Source organism: Dipodomys merriami, unplaced genomic scaffold (genome assembly GCF_024711535.1).
Source record: "Dipodomys merriami isolate MVZ:Mamm:240054 unplaced genomic scaffold, mDipMer1.0.p SCAF_52, whole genome shotgun sequence".
NCBI classification, from domain to species: domain Eukaryota; kingdom Metazoa; phylum Chordata; class Mammalia; order Rodentia; family Heteromyidae; genus Dipodomys; species Dipodomys merriami.
This window is the reverse complement of record NW_027206091.1, coordinates 1,359,361-1,382,817: the sequence shown is the minus strand read 5'-3', so window position 1 is coordinate 1,382,817 and position 23,457 is coordinate 1,359,361. Positions and strand designations below refer to the sequence as shown.

At 33.6% G+C, this 23,457-nt stretch overlaps 1 protein-coding gene across 3 annotated transcripts in view; it reads left to right on the top strand.

Moving 5' to 3' along the window:
* Positions 1 to 23,457, top strand: part of Zcwpw2 (zinc finger CW-type and PWWP domain containing 2) — a 105,215-nt gene that overhangs the window by 4,467 nt on the left and 77,291 nt on the right. For 2 of the 3 annotated variants that reach the window (XM_069998506.1, XM_069998508.1), the window contains exon 3: positions 13,673 to 13,811. The exons of the other annotated variant lie outside the window; for it this stretch is intronic. The gene's annotated coding sequence lies outside the window, so the exon portion shown is untranslated. The remainder of the gene's footprint in view (positions 1 to 13,672; positions 13,812 to 23,457) is intronic. 3 annotated transcript variants of the gene reach the window in all.

The following is a 23,457-nucleotide window of genomic DNA, read 5'->3' as shown; positions in this document are numbered from 1 at the left end:
CTTTGGTTTTACTGGCTAGACACTTTGATACACTTTTTAAACTTAGTACTTTCTGATACTATATTAGGTAATGAATTTTAAAGATCAGGAAGACGAATTATCACTACATAAAAGTACATTGAGAAAATATTGAGATGTTTTATAACTGCATAATTGGTTGTTCAAGACTAAATAAAAGGAGAAAGTGGTAAGATAGCAAATGGATTAGAGACACTTAGCACGTTTCCATGTCTCCACGAATTGAAAAGAAATCTCAGGTATGTGTGTGGCTTTAGGGAGAGGCTAGTGGCAATGGAAAGGCAAGAAGAGAAGAAACACAGAAATAATGGAACTTCAGGTTTATAAAAGAAATTGACTCCTGACAAACAGTGCTAAGCAAAATGGTAGAGAATAAAATGCCTTTTGGGGTACTCTATATTGCTTCAGACAAAAGAAAAAGGAAACCATTTCAGAGACTTCACATATGTACAAACTGGGTACATAAAACTGGTTCTAGAAAAATACAATTTGTAAATGAGAAATCTGTGTCTGGTATAGCAAACATCCTGGAAAGGAAGACCCAAGTATTTCCCAACTTATTCACTGGAATTCATCCCATGAGAGGTCTTAAAGACATATGCCTCAGCCAGGGACAGTAGAAGACTGCATTTTTCTATTTCCAAAGCCTTTAAAACTGTCCAAGCAGATAACCTCCCTGAGAACCCATGTCGACCAGCAGTGGGAGTTGAGAATGGGATTCAAATCCAGACAAAACTTGGGAGGAGAACACAAATTGCAAGTTGTCTTGCTTGTAAATGACTGCCAGCAAATTGGAATGGAAGACCCACATACATTGAGCCATCTGGTCTTTGACAATGATGGGAAAAACATTTGTTGCCAAAAAGATAGTTTCTTCAATAAATGGTCATGGAATATTGAATGCCTACACAGAGAAGACAAAAACTAGTCCCTGTGACCCAGGGACTAGTTGGAAAATATTTCCAGCTACAGAGATAATGACTGAATAGAACTGTAATAGTTCAGGAAATAAAAGAATCAAACACAATGGATTGGCATAAATAAAAAGGCTGCTAAGATTTGGGTGTAGCACAACAGTTTAACTAGCAGTGTTCAATCCCCTGTACCACAAAGAAAAGGATAGTAATACAAAATAAAAAGCTTAATATCATAGGAAATAATTGTCTCAAAGTAGATACAGCCCACAGAATTGGGATTTCATTCACTCCAAATGGGTATCATCAAGAAGACAGCAAATGTTGAAGATCAAGAGATTCAGGGAAGAAAACTTGTTGGTAGGAGTGTAAAAGTACAGCCACTATCCAAATCAACATAAAAGTTCAACAAAAGCTAAAAATAGAACTCCCATAGGAGCTTGTTACAACATAACTGGAAATATATCAAATGGAATGAATATGTCAGAAATTGGATACTAATTGACCACCAAGCCATACAAATTCAATTGGAATATAAAGCTAATTCTGATATGTATAAGATTTATGGGAAAGATACTACAATAATATATCTTCATAACTTTGTTGACAAAATTTATTAAGCACAAAACACTAACTGGAAAATGAAGTATTAATAAATTATAATCATATTAAAAACTTTTGTTAATAAAAGGCATCTAAAGACCTAAGCTACATGTATGTTAGCTAAATACACATTCTTCTGAAGAACATTCTCCAAGATAAATCATTTTCAGTGATAGTGAAATTTATACCAATCTTTATACCAATATCTTTATACCAATTCTTTTACCAAGTGTTTTCTAACCAAAATTGAAAGTAAAAAAAAGTAGAAGAAAAACTGGAAAGTTCACAAACAATTGGAAATTGTATATCACACTTGGAAAAACCAATGTGGTGAAGAAGAAGAAAAAAAAGCAAGAGATATCCCAAGACAAATATTGACCAAGTATAATTCAAATGGTTGAGTCTTTGTCTAGTTTATGTGAATTTGTTTCTAACTGCATGTACACAAGCACACAGATTGTCTTTTCCTTTGTGTCTCTCACACCTATACAGCATACGAAAAATTTTGAGATGCAGAAAAGAAAACCTTTATGCCTCACCAATTAGATAAAAAAGAACAGTAAGCAGGTAAAAGTCTGTAAGATTCTCTGCAGTAAAATAGAGAAAAAAGAAAACTGAAAAAAAAAAGTTAAAAAACACCAATAAAATCAACAGACCTTTCAGAGGTAGGGAAAGGTTCTTATTTTGGCAAAGGGCATTTAGGTATTTATAGCAATGGCAGACCATAAAAATTGTTAAAGCATGAAGCTGGGTGTGGGCAACCAAGAAATGAACAAGAATACATGTCTTTACAGTCATGTACCAAATAATTCCACAGACCTTATGTGGCCCATGGGCCAGACTTTCAAACATGAATAAAGGAAAGCATAAGTAAAACCAAAAATGTCAAAGGAGGTAGAACTGATGTCATAGGAATAAGAGACTAAAAATGATAGTGAAAATAATGGATAATCCTAAAAACTGAACTTACCAAGATAATTCATGAAGAAACAAAATCAGACCAGTAATAAGTAAATAGAGTGAATAATGACTTTTCCCAACAAGAAAAATCCACGACTAGATGGCTTCTAGAGAATTCAACTAAACATTTAGTAAGACTTAAATACTTCCCAAATGCTTAAGAAACATTAAAAAAGAAAGGACATTTCTAGGTTGATTTTATGAGGCAATCATTACTTTGATACTAAAACCATACAAAGGCAATATAAGAAAACTTGTTCTATACCCAGTAACACCCCCCCACAACTATAGAAAAGTAGTCTTTATAAACATAGATATTAAAATCCTCAACAAAATAGATTTTTAAACTATAAAGTATAATTCAACATGTTCAAAAGGATTAAATGAGCTAGGATGTAGCTCAGTGGTTGAATAGTAACTAATGTGTGCAAGTCCCTGTGTTTGATTCTCAGTATTGTTAAAGAAACAGTTGAATAACATGACCAAGTAGATTTTATTTTGGGAATAATAGAATGCTTCCACACAGGCAATTGATGTAATATACACAACAATTATTTCAATAGATGCAGAAACCAAACATTAAGTAATATTAAAACACCCATTTATGATTTCCTACAAAAGCATTCAACAAAGTTAGAATAGAAAAAAGTTATTTCAACATAATAAAGGTTATATGTGAAGAGTCTAAGGCTAACCTCATAACTATAGTAAAGTGAAATATTTTCTTCTATGATCAAGAACAAGGGAAAGAGGCCCAATCTCACCACTATGTTCAATATATTCAACATCATTTGGAAAACCCTACCTAAAATAGGTACAAGAAAGAAGCTGTCCAAGTCAAAAGGAAAGAAATACAATAACCTCCACAGATGATAAGACCTTATATATCTTAACATTTCATGCAAAAAGTCTTGCTAAAGTTTGCAGTATTCAAAAATCACTTTCTGTAAACAACAAATCTCAAAAAGTAACTCCATTTGACATAGCTTCAATGAAATAAATACTTAAAAAATTAACAGAGGAGGCAAAAGATTTGTATACAGAAGATTGCAAAAAAATTCTGAAACATGTCGAAAAACAAACTTTACAACTTTCCGGGGGGGGGGGGGGGGGGCGCGTGGAGATGGGAAGGGATAGGAAGGGAAAACAGGAGGCAACAATGCTTGATAAGATATGTACTCATTATCTTGCCCATGTAATTGTAACTCCTCTGCACGGTATTTTCACAATTAAAAAAAAAAAAACTGAAACAAAGGAGGCTCCAATAGATATCCTGAGTTTCTGTATTTCCATACTATGTTTAAGTACTTATCTATAACATAGTCATCTACACATACATCTTACTGTCTGTTCAAGTACTGATAGCATTTTTTCACAGAGATAGAAATTACTTCTAAAATTCATGTGGAATCATAGAACCTTGAATAGCCAAAACATTCTGATCAAGAAGCTGAAATTATCTTTCTGATATTAAATATTAAGCCATATTACAAATATTCAACAATGTCAAAGGCTTATGTCTATTGTATGCAAAAATAATCAAAATATATTAAAGGTTTAAATGTAGTATATGAAACTACAAACTCTTTAAAAAAAAAAAAAAACATAAGGGAGCTAGGCACTGGTGGCTCATACCTATAATCCTTGCTACTCAGGAAGCTGAGATTTGAGGATTGTAGTTCTAAGCCAACCCAAGCAGACAAAGCTGTGAGACTCATACCTTCAGTTAACCAGCTAAAAGCCAGAGTAGAGGTGCAGCCTTAAGTGAAAAAGTTAAGTGAAGTGAGGCCTTGAGTTCAAACACTAGTTCTGACACCAATACCAAAAGAGAACATTGAAGAAAAGCCTTTCAACAATGGGTTTGGCAGTAATTTCTACACCAAAAGTACAGACAAAGGAAAACAAGTGGCAATTAACTCAAGTTAGAATATATGAGCAAAACAATCAACAGAGTATAAAGGCAGTCTCTAGATGTGAAGAAAATATTTGCAAACCATACAGCTGATACAAGGTTAATATCCTAAAGTATAAGAAATTCATATAGATTTTTTTTTTGGTCGGTTGTGGGGCCTGAACTCTGGAGCTGTCCCTCAGCTCTTCAGATCAAAGATAGCCCTCTACCACTTGAGCTACAGCACCACTTCTTGTTTTCTGGTGATTTATTGGAGATAACAGTCTCACAGACTTTCCTGCCTGGGGTAGTGTTGAACTGCAATCTTCAGATCACAGCCTCCTAAGTAGCTAGGATTACAGGTGTGAGCCACCAGTGCTTGGCTAATTCATACAGATTTATAGGAAAACATCAATCTGATAAAACATAGACAAAGTGCTTTAGCTTATATTTCTCTAAAGAAGATATACAGATGGCCAAGACATATGAAAAGATTTTCAAATGCGCATTAGTAACAAAATGAAATATCAGTTCATGCCTTGTTAGGATGATCATTATCAAAAGTACATAAAGTAATAAATTAGCAAAAATGTAGACAACTTGAGATCCTTCTGTGCTCGTGGAAATGTAAAATAGCTATAGAACTGCATGCAGTTTCCTCAAAAAACTGAAAATAGAGCTGGAAATTTTCCAACCTGCAATCCTAGTATTAAGGTGGAAGAGGATCAACAAGAGTTTAAGACCATCTGGGTACTACTTGTGCTCATAATTTGAAGAACTAAGGAGGCTAAGAGCTGAGGCTCTTGATTTGAGACTAGCCAGGGAGACACATTTGAGATACTCTTATTCCAATTACCCAGCAAACAAACAAACAAACAAACAAACCCTCAAGTGGTATACTGCCAGTCTGAACGAAACAGCCAAGAAAGAATGGCCAAGTACTGGCATACAATAATAAATTTAAATAAATTTAAAATGAGCCTGGAGTGCATAATGAGTCTGAGGCTAGCATGACCTAAGTAACTTGAATAAATAAATAAAAAGAAATAGAACTGCCACATATGGCTCAATGATCATATTTCAAGCATTTTCCAAAATAATTGGAAACAGTATCTAAAAGAGGTATTAACACTTTGAAGACCCCCCAAGTTTAGTGCATCAGCACTGTAATGGTAAAAATGGTAGAAATTACATAAATTTCTATTAGCAGGTAAATGTACGAAGAAAATGTGGAACATTACTTAGGTTTTAAAATGAACAAACCTTGACAAATGTGATCAAGCGGATGAAACTGAAGAACATTAGTCTACATAAATCAAAGGCTGAAAGACAAATGCTGAATGATTTCATTTATGCACAGTATCTTAAGTAATCAATTTATATGCTAGAATTAGAACAGTGTTTCCAAGGATTGATAGTTGGGGAAATTCAGCATATATGGAGAATAGTGTATAAATTATAACTGCACAGCTCAATGAATTATAGTATATACATTTTATCTATACCCAGTTTAAGAATTAGAATATAACCAATGGCTTAGTGTTGAGTCTTTTGTTCTCTCCTGAGTTAACTTCCTTTTCTTTACTAAAGTAACAATTACTATGACTTATAACAACATTTGCCTACTTTGACTTTTATAAAAATTTGAAATATATCCTTTGCCCATAGGAGACTAAACCATACTATTGCTTGGATATTACTTTTGTCATTGGCCTGAAAGCCAGGAGCCTTGTTTGCTTCACTGTGCCATAATAGAGACAGATTAATAGATCTTCCAAGTTGGGTCACTTTGTTTTCAACTTCTTTTGAGAGGGTGCTCCTATTTTGTGCTTTGTTAGAGAACCATGAACTGCCTGTCTTTTCATGAGATGGGAAGACAGAGGATAGAAAACTAACACATTAGTTTCATAAAAGACTTCCTAAAACCTATACTCATCACTTCAGTTTTGGGCCTATGGAGGGTACAATCCTAAACACAAAACCTCACCAAGCCTTTTCAAGCCCCACTCTGGACTTCTCTACCAAGTATTCTGCACTGAACCTTCCTGAGCTTCATTTCATTTAATAGGGCATTCATATCCAGTTTCTGTCATTTAATCCTTTATCTACTGATGGCTCCCTAATCCTTTATTTCACTATTGGACATGTATTCTCTTTATATATATTATATGCATATACACTATATTCATATGTATATATTATATACATTATATATGTGTATATGTTACAATATGTTATATATAGTATATAACATAATATATACATATTACATAATATATACACATAATATATATATGTTATATACATATGTTATAAATGTTATATGCATATGTGTATATTATATACATATATATAATATGTGCATATTATATATTATATATTTGTTGTTGTCAGCCATGGGGCTTGAACTAAGGGCTTGGGTGCTGTCCCTGAGCACTTGCTCAAGCTAGCACTTAGCACTCTACTACTTTGAGCTACAGCACTTCTTCTGTTTTTCTGTTTGTTAATTGGAGATAAGAGTCTCAAGGACTTTCCTGTACAGGCAGGCTTTGAGCTGTGGTTACTAGATCTCAGCCTGCTAAATAGCTAGAATTATAGGCATGAACCATCGGTGCTAGATTCCTTTTTATCTTAACTGTAATTTAAAATGAAGGGAAATACACATCTTTCTGTCTATAATCTTGAACAGATATAGAAAATTTGCTTTAACAATCGTTAAATTGTGACCTGTCTTTCATATGATTAAATGACTACATTAATATTAAGAATGGTTTACATGTGAGGGTGAAATTATACTCCTTGTTAACTTTTTAATTATGTAGAGATACTTCTAATAAAAATAAAATTAAATTCTAAGTCAAGATCATGGTACTTTTTTCAATATTGGCATCACTGTATGATATTTTCTACTTTATTTGTGATTTGTTTAGACTTAGTTTTATTTTTCTAAAGGGAGAATTCTGAGATAATACAATTTTTGGCCTTTCATATTTATAAGAAATATACATACATTGAAGATATATGCTATTATCTTCTTATTATGCACTTTAAATCAATTTTAGCTTTCTCATTCTTGTTTTAAAACTTTTTTTTTTTGTCAGTCGTGGGGTGTGAACTCTGGGGCCTGAGCGCTGTCTCTCAGCTCTTCAATTCAAGGCTAGCACTCTACCACTTGAGCCACAGCACCACTTCCAGTTTTCTGAGCGGTTTATTGGAGATAAGAGTCATGGCCTTTCCTGCCCAATCTGATTTTGAACTGCAGTCCTCAGATCTCAGCCTCTGGAGTAGTTAGGATTACAGGCATTAGCCACCACGCCCGACTTGTTTTTGTGTTTTTGAGACAGTCTCACAGTGTTATCCAAGCTATGCTGAATTGATGGACTTTTTACTTTAACTTCCTGATGATTGAGTTTATAGACAGGGACTATCATGCCTAACCATTCATTTTGAAATTCTTTAGTGATAGTCTTCTTAAAATTTGTGTGTAGTTTTCTTTGAAAAAGGTCATTATGTAGTTACTTATTAGAAGAAAGTATAAAACATTCACCACTATTTTTTACATTGAATATAATGACTGTATTCACCCATCTTGTTTCTAAAATAAGGAAAATATACGGTCTTATCTAATTTATTTTGATTGATGTGCTGAAATTTTATATTTAAATTAGATTGGAATTCTATTTTTATGCCTTTTAGTTTAAGGAAACTAACAGACTTAATTGAAAACTTTTCTTTTACAAAATTATTTGAACAAAATTTTACCTTTAATCAAATTATCTGTATTTTATACAAATGCAAGTTAGATAATTTGAGAATGTACACACGTAAGGAACAATGAATACCTTAGAATTCACTCTTTCTGTTCATTCCTTACTGCAATTCTTTTTGATTTATAGCATGTATATATTTGACAACCTGTCTCAAGAGCAAACTTTTAATTATTTGTTCTGATTATTGTTGATCTACAGTCTAAATATACTGAATAAACTGAAATACTAGCAGCCACTCAATATAGAGCTAAAACATAGATTGCTAAGCTTTGAAGTTGGAATTTACCACAACTTATGAAATGTGTACTATCTTAGTTTATTACTTTTTTTACATTTTCGTTGAAAATATTTCAGCAGCAGAATATAATTACTGCAAAAGATAACAACCTTTAAGTATGCCAATAAGAATTTTCTGTCAGCTCTACTTTGATTTCTTAAATCGGATGAAATTCATTAGTTTTCCTTATTAATAAACAAGATAAAAACATTAAGCATCTTGGAACTCTGCTAGAAGCTATCCGGCACTATCTGCATAAATGAGACTCTGAATGATAAAGATAAATTACAGTTTTACGCAGATAATAGGCTCTTAGTAAATTTTTGTTGATTCATTAACTATAATCTAAGGTTGACATATAGTCACAAACTTGTTAATTAGAAAAATGAATGAGCAGTGGATGTTAAATTTGCATCATAAAGATAAATGCACTTTAAAGATTACAAGTAAACTAAATAATTATTTAAGTTAGGCACTCAAGAATCATCATGATAAAAAGATAAAGTGCTCTCATTTTGTCTTGGCTCTTGCATATTTTAACTTTTATATTGCTACAAATATGTAGCAGTCTAAAAAGGAAACAAACATCTATTATATCTTTAGTGAGCCAGACATTGAAAAACTATATGCATTTATATATTTGTGTATATGTATGTGTGTATATTTACATATATATACATATATATGCTGTTTCATCATGAGAGCCACCCTGTGATTTAAGCATTATGACCATCAACATGAGCTTGGATTGGAGCTCAAGGATACAGGGTTTGTCTAGAATGGGCATAGCCCTAAGTTCAGTACCTAATAATACACACACACACACACACACACGCACACGCGCGTGCGTGCTGGTTTGAGTCCAACCTAGACAAAAAGTTGGCAATACCTCAACTCATTCAGCAAGCTGAGTTTGCACCTGTCATCTCAGCTATGTGGAAGATAGAAATATCACAGAACAGGCAAGCATGGGCAAAAACTGAGACACTGTTAGCAAACTAACTAAAGCAAAAAGTGGTGTTTGGAACATAGCTCAATATGATAGAGCACCTGTGTAATATGGGGTCCTAAGTTCAAATCATAATATCACATAAATAAAATTCAAAATGATTTTGAATAGCTTAACTTACTTGCCTTAATTTTAATACCTCATATGGTATTTAGCCTAGAACTAGGGATGATACTTCACAGATATATATATATATATATATATATATATATATATATTTTTTTTTTTTTTTTTTTGTAAAATAACTTTCATTAGCCATGCTCTTTTTACTATGATTCATGCCTTGCAAATACCCATTCGATGACTGGTTGCAATAAGGACTCTTCTAGATGTTAGGGATATAGTGGTTATGAAGACAGAGGAGAACTTTGTCTTTAAGTTTATTTCTCTTATCTTGTAGAGCACTTTATTTAATAAATTATAATAAAGTGTGACAAATGTATATAGAAATATAGAATTCAAGGGACAAAATCTCCCACAGATGCTTCAAATTGTCTTGGATACAACTTTTCTAAAGTACCTTGATACCATGTACATGAAAGTCTCAAATGTGTCCCACATGATTTTCCCTATTTAGTTCATAATGATATTTATCATTACTATGGAGAGAGATCTTGTATTTGTGTTATGTCTACTTCACAGAAAAACCCTTAAGAAATATTTCTAGAATTAAGACCTGAAAACTATAGAAAATAAATGAGAAAGCAACTTTCGGTAAGTTTTAGATATTGGAATGAGAATTTATACAAATTTCCTTTAAAGAGGAAAATGTATCTTTTGTGAATGAGGAAGATAGCTTGAGAATTATATGTTTATAATAATCACTGTGGAATACCAGAGGAAGTAAAAAATATAGAAAGATAACATTACAGAGGCCCTAGAGAACAAGGAGAAATTGCCTAAAGTAAAATAAAACAAAATGATATAAAGTCTCAGAATGTCACATGGTTTCTTCCCTGAAGATCAACAAGTGTAAATAAATGACCCATTAAAATGGGTCATTGAGAAAAATGTAAAAGTACAATAATCTCTCTTTGTTTCAAAACTTATAGTTTATGCTTAGTGTCATTAACACTAGATAACACTTGAACATCATGAAGTAACTGAGGATATAAAATGAAATAATTGTATAGCCCAAATGGGTTAATTTTGTGATATGTATATTATATCTCAAGCTGTTATAAAAATGGAAGGAAATAGGAGATTGAAAAATATTTGTTATTATAAAGATATTATTATTATAAAGTTACTGTAAAGATGATGTACAGAGGGGTTATAGTTACATAAGTCAGGTAACCAGTATATTGTTTTGAGCAGTATCACCCCTTCCCTTACTCTCTCTGTTTCCTCTCCTGACCCCACCCACAGTTGTATAGTTCCTTTCCAACATAATGTCTAGTGAGTATAACTGCTGCATTTGTTAACCCTTTTTCCCACCATTTTTGTGATTTCATTACCCTCCCCGAAACAGATAAACTTACACACAAGACAAAATAAAACAAAAATGGCAACAAGGAAAATAAAATCTCTTGTTTCCATTTCTTAGAATTCATTTTGATAACTATTATTTTATGTGATCATACACACATAGCTACTGAGCCTTTGTGATCATCTCCTAAGAATATCCTCCTTTGGTTTCACTATGTGAATATCTAGAGACCTATATAATTTATCATATCCCAGTGTATTTTTTTCTGTAGCAAAACTTGGAGAACAGAGTATTTTAATCACTTTGTAGCTCAAGGAACATATGAAGAAGTTCTTTAGAAGATAGCCTTCTCTTTAGGTGTTGTGAAAAATAAATTATATAATGGAGTATCCCTAATCATTTCCTAAATTTATAAAATCAGTCAGTTTTTTTTTTTAATATACTGGGCTCCCCTCTTGTTCTGACTATACCTTTTTCTAGCTTGCTCTTTCTTTTCCACTTCTACCCTTGCCCTGAAACAAGCATAAACAAGAATTCAAAGAATTCTCTAAAATTTTTTTGTTCCTTTCCTTACCCTTTCAGCTTGCTCCAATCAGGAATCCACCCCCTAATGAAGCTGGAATTGTTTTTGCCTGGTTACCAGTGACTTCCATGTTCAATTCCAGTATTCCAATTCTAGTTTCTCTGTCCTTATTAAAGTTCTAAGTACCATCCACCACAGTCAACCACTCCATCTTTCTGTGAACATAAATATCATCAACTTTGATCTGAATGTTTAGGCTGAAGATTTAGTAGTCAGACTTGATTCATCTCTTTCCTTATTTCCTCATCTCCATCAGAGAACTCTGCCTGTTTTACCTCTAAAATATATACAGGAGCAATTCCCTTTTTCAGAGCACTAATTTCCACCCCAAATATAAGCCTCTGAAATCTCTTCACACAATAATGTAATATATTTTTAGAATACTTGTTGGACTATTCCATATATACGTACATATATATGCATATATCCATATGTATACATGGTTCTACTTTTTAGCCCCACCTCCAGACCTATATTTTTAAAATTTAACCATTGAGTTGTAGCAAGCATTTTCAATTTATCATGCCTATATATGTGTACACTGCATTTTGATCAGGTCATTCTTTTCACTACACTTATACCTCCCTAACCATTTCATCAAGTTTACTAGTTCAGTATTTTTTTGTGCCAGTCCTAGGGCTTGAACTCAAGGCTAGGCCTCTGTCTCTGAGCTTTTGTGCTCAAGGCTAATGTTCTACCACTTCAGAAACAGCTGCACTTCTGGCTTCTTAATGGTTAATTGGGGATAAGAGTGACATGGTCTTGCCTGCCCAGGATGGCTTAGAATGAGATCCTCAGATCTTAGCCTCCTGAGTAGCTAGCATTACAGATGTGAGTCACAAGTGCCTGGCTCCTAGTTCAGTTTCCACAATGTACAATGAGTAATTACTGTGTTTAACCACCATTTCTTTCTTCATTCATTTCTCCTTTCTTTTAAGCCCACCCCCTCAGTTCAAGATACGTTTCAGCTTCCTATACTTTCTGTTGAGTTTTCTATTAATTGTTCAAAGGAGTCCCACCAAGGAAATCATACTCCTCAGTATATCATCCTTTAGTCAGGTTGATCACATATATATTTATAGGGCTCTGTATGTGTTTCTAAATATATCTAGTTTTGACATATGAGAGAAAACATGTGCCCTTTGTCTCTCTTAGGCTGCCTTACTTTACCCGGTTTATTTTTTTCTAGGTCTTCTCTCCCTGCAAATAACATTATTTTTCCTAGTAGATTAATAAAATTCCATTTTATGTTTTTATATCTACATATGATACAATAAAATTGTATTTGTTTGTAAATGACATGATTTTGTATATAGGAAATCTGGAGGATTTCCACCAAAAGGATGTATATCAAAAGGAGGATAATAGATGTGTTCAGTAAGGTTGTAAAATACACAATCAATTTACAATGACTTTTCTGTAAATTAGCACTTAATTGTTTGTAAATAGAATTTAAGAAAATTCCACTGACAGTAACATAAAAAGAATAAAATACAGAAGTTCAAACACCATAATGTGAGAAAGTATGGATGATGATGGAATGATATCCCTTTCATTCTTCCTTGCTAACACATCTTATTAAAAACTATTATACACCTAATTCCTTATAGATCTGCTAATAAAATTAATGGTAGTGATAAGTAGTTTTGAATTCATCAACAACCCGTTACTGTGCCTGTAATTGTAGGCACCATAGACCTACATGTTTTATGTGTTAGAGCCATGCACGGTCCATGCCAGTAGAGAAACTGGTATGTAAACAATAGGTAGCAAACTCATCTAAATACAAATCCCACCAAGACAAAAGATATTCTTTCTGGATAGGCACTATTAACAACCACAACTCAATCTTATAATTTAGCTCTAGCTTATAATTAGCATTACCATTGCATTAATAATACTTCATACTTAATATTTTAGAGTATTCTTAATAGTGCCCATTTGTTTCACAGTGTTTCATCCAAATATGGTAAATGCAAGTGTAAGACCTAATCTAGACCTTATATTGAAAAGAAAGTTAACACTCTAGAGATAGTATAAAATTTGTAATCAGATTTTTAAATTGCAAGAGGCCTTTCATCCTCATTATTCTGATGCTTATAGTATCACCTAAGAAGTCCTCTTGATCAATCTCCTTGTTGCCATTACTAGTCAGATGTTATCTGGGATGCAAAAATAGGTTATGATTTTAACAAAATATCAAACTTTCTTATTGCAGGATTATCTGTAAAGAGATTTTTTTTTAATGTCTTCTCTGGCAAACATCTATGCAAGTCGTGATGTAGCAGTGCTAAAGTAGCTTCTGAGAAGTTGGAAGACAATAAACCAGAGCTTCTACCCAACTCTGTCCAAGTGGGGTAAGCTGGGGTTTATGTAGAAAGGGAACAAAAATCCTATTTAAATTTTCAACAAGACAGTTGACTATCAGTGATTTTACTTTAATAACCAAGACCCATAGATTGAGCGGCTGAAACAATGGAAATTCATTTTCTAGATGCTAGAACTCTTAAGATTAAAGTTTTAGCTGAGTTGTTTCATTCTGAGATTTGTAAGGTAAGGATCTCTTTCAGGCCTCTCTTGGCTTGTAGGTGACCATCTTTTCCCTGTATGTTCACATCTTCTCTCGTATATGTTTGAGTCCAAATTTATTCTTTCTAAGGGGAACCATCATATTGCATTAATGACCTCATTTTAACACCCTCTCTCCAAATACAAAAACATTCTGAGTCAGGGGAGGACTAGGGCTTCCACATATGAATTTGGTGTTTGTGAGGTCAGAGGATGAGTCATAATTAAACTCATAATAGTGGCTTTCCTGTTTTAACATGTATATTTACTAATATACAATTTATACAGTGGTTGTAATTTTTTCTTTTTATTTCACAAACTCTAAAGTTAATATCTAGCTTGCTAAAGTAGAAAAAATATACACACAATTTTTAAGATATTGAGTACTTGGAAGGAAAATAGATTGTTGCTTTGTTGTCATTGTTTAAATAGGGATTGGACTCAGGACCTCACATTTGCTAGCCATGCCATTTTAGCCATGACAAGTTCCCTTTTCTAGTTTGTTTTTCAGATAGGATCTTGTGCTAACATTTTATGGACTGAGCTCAAACCATAGTTTTCTTCCTTCTGTCTCTCATGTAGATAGGAATAAAGGAATATCCCACCATACCGAGCCCTGTTTATTTTTTCTCATGTGTGAAATTAAGTGAATTTCAGGGTAGAGAAATAGGATTTATTGTATGAAAAATCATATATAATTTTCATTTTTAGAGTATTTGAAGTATTTTCAGGAATTTGTTTTCTCATAATTTGAAATAACTCATTCATATAGATTTTATACTAGAAGTATTTTGTGAATAATTTTAAAGTTTCTCAAAGTTCTAATCACGCACACCTCTATTGAAATATTAATCAGGACAAACAGTGCTTCAGTGCAAAAACCTTGAAAGAGGTTAGTTCTTAAATGCACAAAGATGTAAATTAACTGACTATGGGGTTTTCTGTCATCTCCTTACATCAAACATTAAGTTAGAAAAAGTGTTTATATGAGACTTTTGAAGCAGAATCGAAACATCTTGGAAAAATGGCAAATCTTTATAATTTTTGATGTCTTATGTAGAGTATCAAAGCTTAACTAGTTACTAACTAGTAAAGACTATCAAATATTGTATAATCTGAAAACTAAAAGTCTCAAAAGATAGTACAAAATGAATCATGGGGTATATTTGAAAAAACATCAAGACTAAGTGCCTTCTGAAGGAAGAGGTTTATTTTATTTTTAATCCTATTTTATTTATTAGAACAAGTTAACTGCTTAGTGGGATTTCATTTTATGCCATTTACAATATTTTATTTATTTTTATTGTAAAGGTGATGTACAGAGGGCGTATAGTTACATAGGTTAAGTAATGAGTACATTTCTATTTGAACAATGTCTCCTCTTCCGTTTTCTTCCAGTTTTTTCTCCCAGCCTCCCTCCACCACAAGTTGTATAATTTCTAACATAGCGTATAGTGAATATCACCCTTTGTCCCACCATTTCTGTGCTTCCCCTTATCCTCCCCCAAACAACTAAACTTATAGCCAGACTAAAAAGTACAGAAATTTAAAATAGCAGCAAAAGGAAAAAAAACCAGCCAAACCAAAAAAAAAAAAAAAACCCACAAAAAATAAAATAAAAAAACCTCTTTTTTCCATTTCTTGTAGTTCATTTTGGTAAACATCATTTTATGTGATCGTATGCACATATCTATTGAACCTTTATAATCCTTTCCTAAGAATATCTTCCTTTGGTCTCACTATGTGATGTTTAAATCCTGTTTATCATGCCCAAGTGCAAATTTTTTGCCTTTTACCATTCATTCTGTTTACTAAAATACATAGGAAGTAACCAAAGATGTGAAGAACCTCTATGATGAAACTTTAAAATCTGAAACAAGAAATTAAAGCAGATTTAAGGAAATGGAAAAACCTTGCATGTTCCAGGATTAGGATTGACATTGTTAAAATGGCAATACTGCCAAACGTTATCTACAAATTAGTGCAATACCTATCAAAATTTCAACAACATTCTTCAATGATATAGAGGAAGCAATCAAAAAATTAATATGGAATAATAGAATACCCCAAACAGCAAAAAAAATCCTTAGCAGGAAGAACAGTGCTGGAGGAATATCAATACTGCACTTCAAACTCTATTACAAAGCCATATAAAAACAGCTTGATATTGGCACATGAATTAGCCTGAGGACCAATGAAATAGAGTAAGAGACTCAGAAATGAACCCAGAGACCTATAGCCACCTAATTTTTGATAAGGGAGCCAAAATGATAGGATGGAAAAAAAGATAGCCTCTTCAACAAATGGAACTGGCAGCATTGGTTTTACAGGTACAGAAAACTGAAGTTAGATCCTTATATATATTATCCTACACCAGAATCAATTCCAAATGGATCAAAGACCTCAATGTAAGGAGAGTTACCATGAACATATTACACAAAGGGATAGGGGAAACACCAGGGCTCCTAGGCATGGGTCAAAACTTCCTAAGACCCAGAATCACAACAAATCAAAGATAGATTGGATAAATGCAATTGTATGAAACTGAAGAGTTTCTGCATGGCAAAGGACATAGCTAGCAAGATGAACTAGAAAGCCCACAGAATGAAAGATCTTTACTAGCCATGCATCAGACAAGGGCCTCTCTCTCTCTCTCTCTCTCTCTCTCTCTCTCTCTCTCTCTCTCTCTCTCTCTCTCTCTCTCTCTCTCTCTCATCCCCCTCCCCCTCCTTTCTTTCTGGTCTAGTCGTGGGGCCTGAACTCTGGGCCTGGGCGCTGTCCCTCAGCTCTTCAGCTCAAGGCTAGCGCTCTACCACTTGAGCCACAGCACTACTTCTGGCTTTTGTCTTTTTGCTTATGTGGTACTGAGGAATTGAACCCAGGGCCTCATGCATGCAAGGCAAATGCTCTACCACTGAGCCACCTTCCCAACCCCAAGGGCCTCATATCTAAAATATACTTAGAGCTCAAATAATTAAAACCCCCAAAAACAAATCCTCCAAGAAACAACTACTCAATAAATGAGGTAAAGACATTTCCTTTTAATTGGGTATATTTCTTAGAAGACTTGTTATATGTATTAATGATTACTGACTTTTTGTGCTGTACTATGACTGATGATTTTACTGAAAACATGTATACTTTAGTTTTAGGTATTGAATCCATTGACATTTTTGAAGATTTTACCTGTGTAAAATTGGCATTTGGCTTGTTTTAACCTACTTTTCCCTGCTACTTTATATTTCAAAATAATTCTACTAGAAAAGATGTATAATAATAAATCCTGAGTGAATTGATGGATTTTTTCATTCAGGCTTTTTGAACATGTTATGTTGCATGATAAAGGAATTCTAAATATGGAATTCTTAAATTACACGATCTTTATTAAAAGCCTCATTGATTTATACCCAGAGCAATCATTTCTACTTTTCTAAAAGTTTGGGTTGAAAAAAATACCGATTCACAAGTTTTCTAATAAGGGAAGAATATTTTGACTACATTATATGTGAGCTGAAGCTTATTCTAAAATTGTATATTGTCAATAATAAGTGATTCACTTTTTTATATGAAGCCTATTGTGATTATATTGTGATTCATTTAAAGAGAAACTGTATTTCTTCCTTTCAGAATTCACAGAAAAATCTTGTTTTGTAGGATTATATAGACAGAGCATGTAATAAATTCAGTGTTATCCCACAGCCTTTGAAGTGTAAGAGTCCTTAAAGGGAGTGGTGTCCTTATAAGAAGAGACACGAAAATCCTTACTCTCATTCATGTCAAGGAAATGACATGTGATAAGTTAGAAGAACACATTGGTTTATAAACCAAGATGAGATCCTTCATCAGAAAGCCAATCAGCTGGACACTAGTGAGAGCACTAGTCAACAAGTTCTAGCCCCCATATCAATGAAAACCAAAACAGGACAGAACCAAAAACATTTTGCTTAAGACTCTTAAGTTCTTATCCTTCTCAACTGTCCCTAAAATATTATGAAATTATATTATATTAAATTAAAATTTTATTAACCATATTAAGTTCTCTTGGGTAGGCAGTGCACAAATAAGCAATTGTATAATCCTGTACTACTTTATAAATGACATTATGTACAAATTTAATTTTTAAAGGTTTAACTGAGGTCATATTGTATGTTCAAAATTTCAGTATTATAATCTTTGGTTATAAGTAAAATTATTATCTAGAAATGAAAGTGATGAAAATTAAAATCAAGCTAGGAAGAGTGGAACACGCTTGCAATTCAGCACTACCATGTGTGTATATATGGGGAGAGAATGCTGAAACAGGAGGATGTGAGTCTAAGGCCAATCTAAGCTACATATAGAGACCATGACTCAAAAAAATTAAAGGAAAACATTGAAAATATAAACAAAATGCTGTAATATTCCAACAGTGAAAGCAGCAATAAAGATACTGGTTTTCTCATACTCTAAAATTACAACATCTGTAGTACAGATAAAAATGAATGTGCTTCCTCTAACAACAAAATTAGTAAAAGAACAATTACATTTCTGTTTGGTAAAACACATGACTTTTCACACAAAAACAATAAAAATTTGTACTAACAGCCATTTATATGCATTCCTAATATTTGTATTCATACTGTGTTATTAAATTCTAATATTTCAGAATCCCTTTAGTGGGATAATTTTTTATATCTGGGCTGCATAAATTACAAAAAAAGGCATATAGTAAAACTTGATGTTTTATATTGACTTCATATTGGTTATACTACATCTTAAAGTCTTTTTTTAATCTTAAACTCTGTTTGGTTGTTTTAAACAAGGAGAGACTAATATTTCACCTCAGGAATGGTATTCTAATTTTTAAAACTCTCTGTAACACTTTAAAATAAAATCCAATTATATATGTTATATTGTGGAGATAGTACAGGGTGGCCAAATACCCAAACACTAAAACAATGTATCTATTGACCAAGGCAATATAGGAATGACCCTGAAATCAATTCATATATCATCAGTATTTTTGAAATATTTAGTTCTGGCCGTTGTCCAGTCAACTATGAGAAATTTTTATTTTTTCATTTTTATTTTCATTTTATTGTAAAAGTGATGTATGTGGGGGTTACAGCTATATAAGTAAGGTTATGAGTATATTATTTGTTGAATGGTGTTATTCCCTCCCTCATTTTCACCTGTTCTGCCCCCTTCCCCAGTTTTCTCTTCCCCAGTTGCAACATAGTGTCTGGTGAGTACCATTTGTCCTTTGTCTCACCATTTCTGTGATTTCCTTTCCCTTCCACAAATCAGATGAACTTATTAAGAAAAAGGTACAGAAATAAAAAAACAGTGACAACAGGGAATTGACAAAGAAATAATAATATTGCCAACAGTAGACACACACACAAATACATACATACATACACACACACACACCTCATGTTCCCATATCTTGGAGTTGATTTCAATAAGCATTTCATATTGTCATGTACAGAGAGCTATTGAGCTATTGTGATCATCTGCTTAAAATATCCTAGACATATTCTAGTTAAACAACTGAGGGAAACGATGCAGCCTATGTCTTTTGGGGTCAGGCTTGCTTCACTTAACATGATTTTTTTTTTCCAAGTCTATCCCTTTCCTTACATGGGGCAATGTTGTTCTTTCTGATGGAATCATAGAATTCCTTGTGTATATACACCACTTTTCTTGTTCCATTCATCTAATGAGGGGCATCTGTGTTGGTTCCATATCTTAGCTATCTAAATGATGCTGCAATCAACATAGCTGCGCTGGTACCTTTAGTGTGGCCTTGTCTGTGGTTATTTAGGTAAATGCCTAGGAATGGGATTGCTGGGTCATAGGGGAGCTCTATGTTTAGCCTTCTTAGGAACTTCCATACTGCTTCCATACTCCAGAGTGGACAAGTTTACATTCCTACCAACAGTGTTGCTGTGTTCCCTTTTGGCCATGTCCTTGACAGTATCTGTCATTATTATTTTTCTTGATAATGGTCATTCTGACTGGTGAAATCTCAGTGTTGTTTTGATTTGCATTTCTTTTCAGATATGTTGAACATTTCTTCATGTGTCTATTGGCCATACTTACTTCTTCAGAGAGGTCTCTTTTTATGTCTTTAGCCCACTTGTTAATGTTTTTATTAGGATTTGGTTTTTTTGGGGGGGAGATTAAATTTTTGAACTCTAGGTATTATTTTAGATATGAGGCTCCTGTGTGTTGTATGGCTAGTAAAGATCTTCTCCAAATCTATGGGCTTTCTATTTATCTTGCTAGCTATGTCCTTTGCCAAGAAGAAATTCTGCAATTCAGTGCAATCCCATTTGTCCAATTTTTCTTTGATTTGTTGTGTTTCTGGATCTTAGGAAGTTTCGTCCTGTGCCAAGGAGACTTATTGTTTCCCCTAACTGTTCTGTAATATTTTCAGAGTTTCTGATCTTACATTGAGGTCTTTGATCCTTTTGGAGGTGATTCTAGTGCAGAGTGATATATAAAGATCCAACTTCAGTTTTCAACATGTGTATAGTCAATTTTGCCAACACTATTTGTTGCAGAGACTGTCTGTCTTCCATCCTGTTGTTTTGGATCCATTATCAAAGATTAGGTGGCCATAGGTCTGTGGGTTAATTTCTGGTTCTTCAATTCTATTTCATTGGTGCTCAGGCCTGTTCACAGTACCAAGTTGTTTTTATATTTAGTGTTGATATTCCTCCAGCAGTGTTCATCCTGCTAAGGATTGTTTTTGCTATTTAGGTTCTTCTATTACTCCATATGAGGCTTTGGATTGCTTTTTCTATTTCATTAATGAATGTTTGGGGGATTTTGATGGGTATTGCACTGAATTTGTAGACAGCTTTTGGCAGTAATGCCATTTCCACGATATTAATCCTCCCAATCCAGGAGCATGGGGTTTTTCCACTTTTTAAAGTCTGCTTTTATTTCCTTTATCAGGTTTTTAAAGTTTTCATTATAGAGGTCCTTTACATCTTTGATTAATTCCTAGGGTATTTTTTGAGCCTATTACAAAAATAGTTTCTTTCCTGGTGATAGCCTTGCTCTTCTCATGGTTGGCATACAGAAAATATACTGATTTTTGTGGTTTAATTTTATGCCCTGCTACTTTGCCAAAGTATTGGGTCAGCTCAATTAACTTGGGTGAGGAGTCTCTGGGGTTCTTTAAATACAGGATCATATCATCTGCAAAGAGAGAGAATTTTCTTTCTTTCCCTATTTGGGTCTCCAATATGTGTGACTCTTGCATTATTGCTCTGGCTGAGAATTCCAATACTATATTGAAGAGTGGAGAGAGCAGACATCCTTGTCTTGTTCCTGATTTTAAAGGAAATTTTAAAGGAAACTTTTCACCATTAAGTAGAATTCTGGCTGTAGATTTCTCATATACAATTTTTATTATATTTAGTTCCATAAATTCTTAGTTTCTCCAGAGCTTTCATCATAAAGGGATGTTGGATCTTGTCAAATGCTTTTAATGATCTAGTGAGATGGTCATGTGATTCTTGTCCTTGTTCCTATTGATGTATGGAATTGCATTAATTCACTTGAATATATAAAACTAGGTTTGCATCTCTGGAATGATTCTTATTTGATATATGAATTTTTTATTAGTTGTTGAAGTCATTTGGCTAGAATTTTATTGAGAAGTTTTACATCAATGTTGATCAAAGAAATGGAACTATAGTTCTCTTTCTTTGATGAGACCCTGTCTGGTTTTGGGATGAGGGTTATGCTTGCTTCATAGAATGAGTTTGGTAGTGATCTTTTGCTTTCAATTTCATTGAAGTGTTGAGGCATATTGGAGTGACTTCTCCTTTGAAGGCCTTGTAGAATTCATCTGTGAATCCATCTGGTCCTAGGCTTTTCTTGGATGGGATGTCTTTTACTGCTTTTCCATTTCATTATTTCTACTTTTCTATTTCATTACTTGTTATGGTTCTATTTAGTTAGATTAAATCTTAGTTTAGTTTGGGTATATCAAAGTTTGCTAGAAATTCTTCCATTTCTTGCAAATTTTTGAATTTGTTAGCATAAAGATTTATAAAGTATTCCTTATAATGTTCTGGATCTTGCTTGTTTCTGTCGTGATGTCCCCATTCTTATCTTTGATTTTATTTATTTGGATGTTTTCTCTTCTTTTTGGAGGGTCAGATTTGCTAAGTAAGGGTCTGTTGCTCTTCACACAGTGAGGACTGAGAACACGGTGCCTGGGCAGAGAGTGGACTACACCATGAGAATATAGACAAAGTTTATTAAAACACCACATGCTTATATACAGTATACAGACAAAGAAAGTAAATTTTCAGTCAGGAGACAGAAAGTTAAACAGTCTCATGTGTATGCAGACAATGAGAATGAATCTTTAGTAAGCAGAAAGAGTTAATCTTCATCAATAAATGTAAAGCAGTTTATGTTGTCAAAGGTAACAAACAACAAGCAAAATGCAGGTGAGCTGTCTTAGTTTCATACACATAAAGGGAATGTCGAGGCATTGTTTATAGGATCATTCTGAGGAGCACCTGAGCCAGCTTCTCAGCCCTGATTTGTAATCTATTAGATAAATGCCTAAGAGTGGTATTGCTGAATCATCAGGTAGTTCTATACTTTGTTATATGAGGAATCTCTTTCTTTCAAGGTTGGTTCAAAAGTGTATTAGGGTGGCTGGGAAGGTGGCTCAGTGGTAGAGTGCTTGTCTTGCATACATGAGGCCCTGGGTTTGATTCCTCAGCACCACATAAGCAGAAAACACCAGAAGTGGTTCTGTGGCTCAAGTGGTAGAGCGCTAGCCTTGAGCTGAAGAGCTGAGGGACAGCGCCCAGGCCCAGGGTTCAGGCTCCACAACTGACAAAAAAAAAGTGTATTAGGGTTACTTTTCCTCACATTTGTGCACGAATCTGTTGCTGTTTAACTGGGATAAGATGTAATCTTAGTATTATTTTGATTCACATTTTCTTTATGGACAGAGATATTGACCATTTCTTCATTTATCTACTGGACACTTTTACTTCTTCTGAGAAGTCTTTATTTAGCTCATTTGCCCATTTTGTAATTGAGCTGTTGATTCCTTAAATGTATGGTTTCTTGAGCTTATTTTCTGGATATTAGGCAAAGATCTCTCATTCTCTAAGTTGTATGTTTAGTTTGTTAACTACAATTTTTGCTCTATAGAAACTTCTTAGTTTTATTCAATCTCCTTTTTCAATTCTCTTTGATTTGCCAAGTCCTAGGAAGTTTACTCAGAAAGTTCCTGCCTATACAAAAAGTTGTAAAGTTTCTCCTACACCTTCCTGCAGTAGTTTCATGGTTTCATGTCTTGACAGTCTTTGATCCATTTTGGATTGATGTTGGAACAGAGTGACAGACAGGAATCCACCTTTGGTTTTCTGCATATAGACATCCAGTTTTCCCAACATCATTTCTTTTATT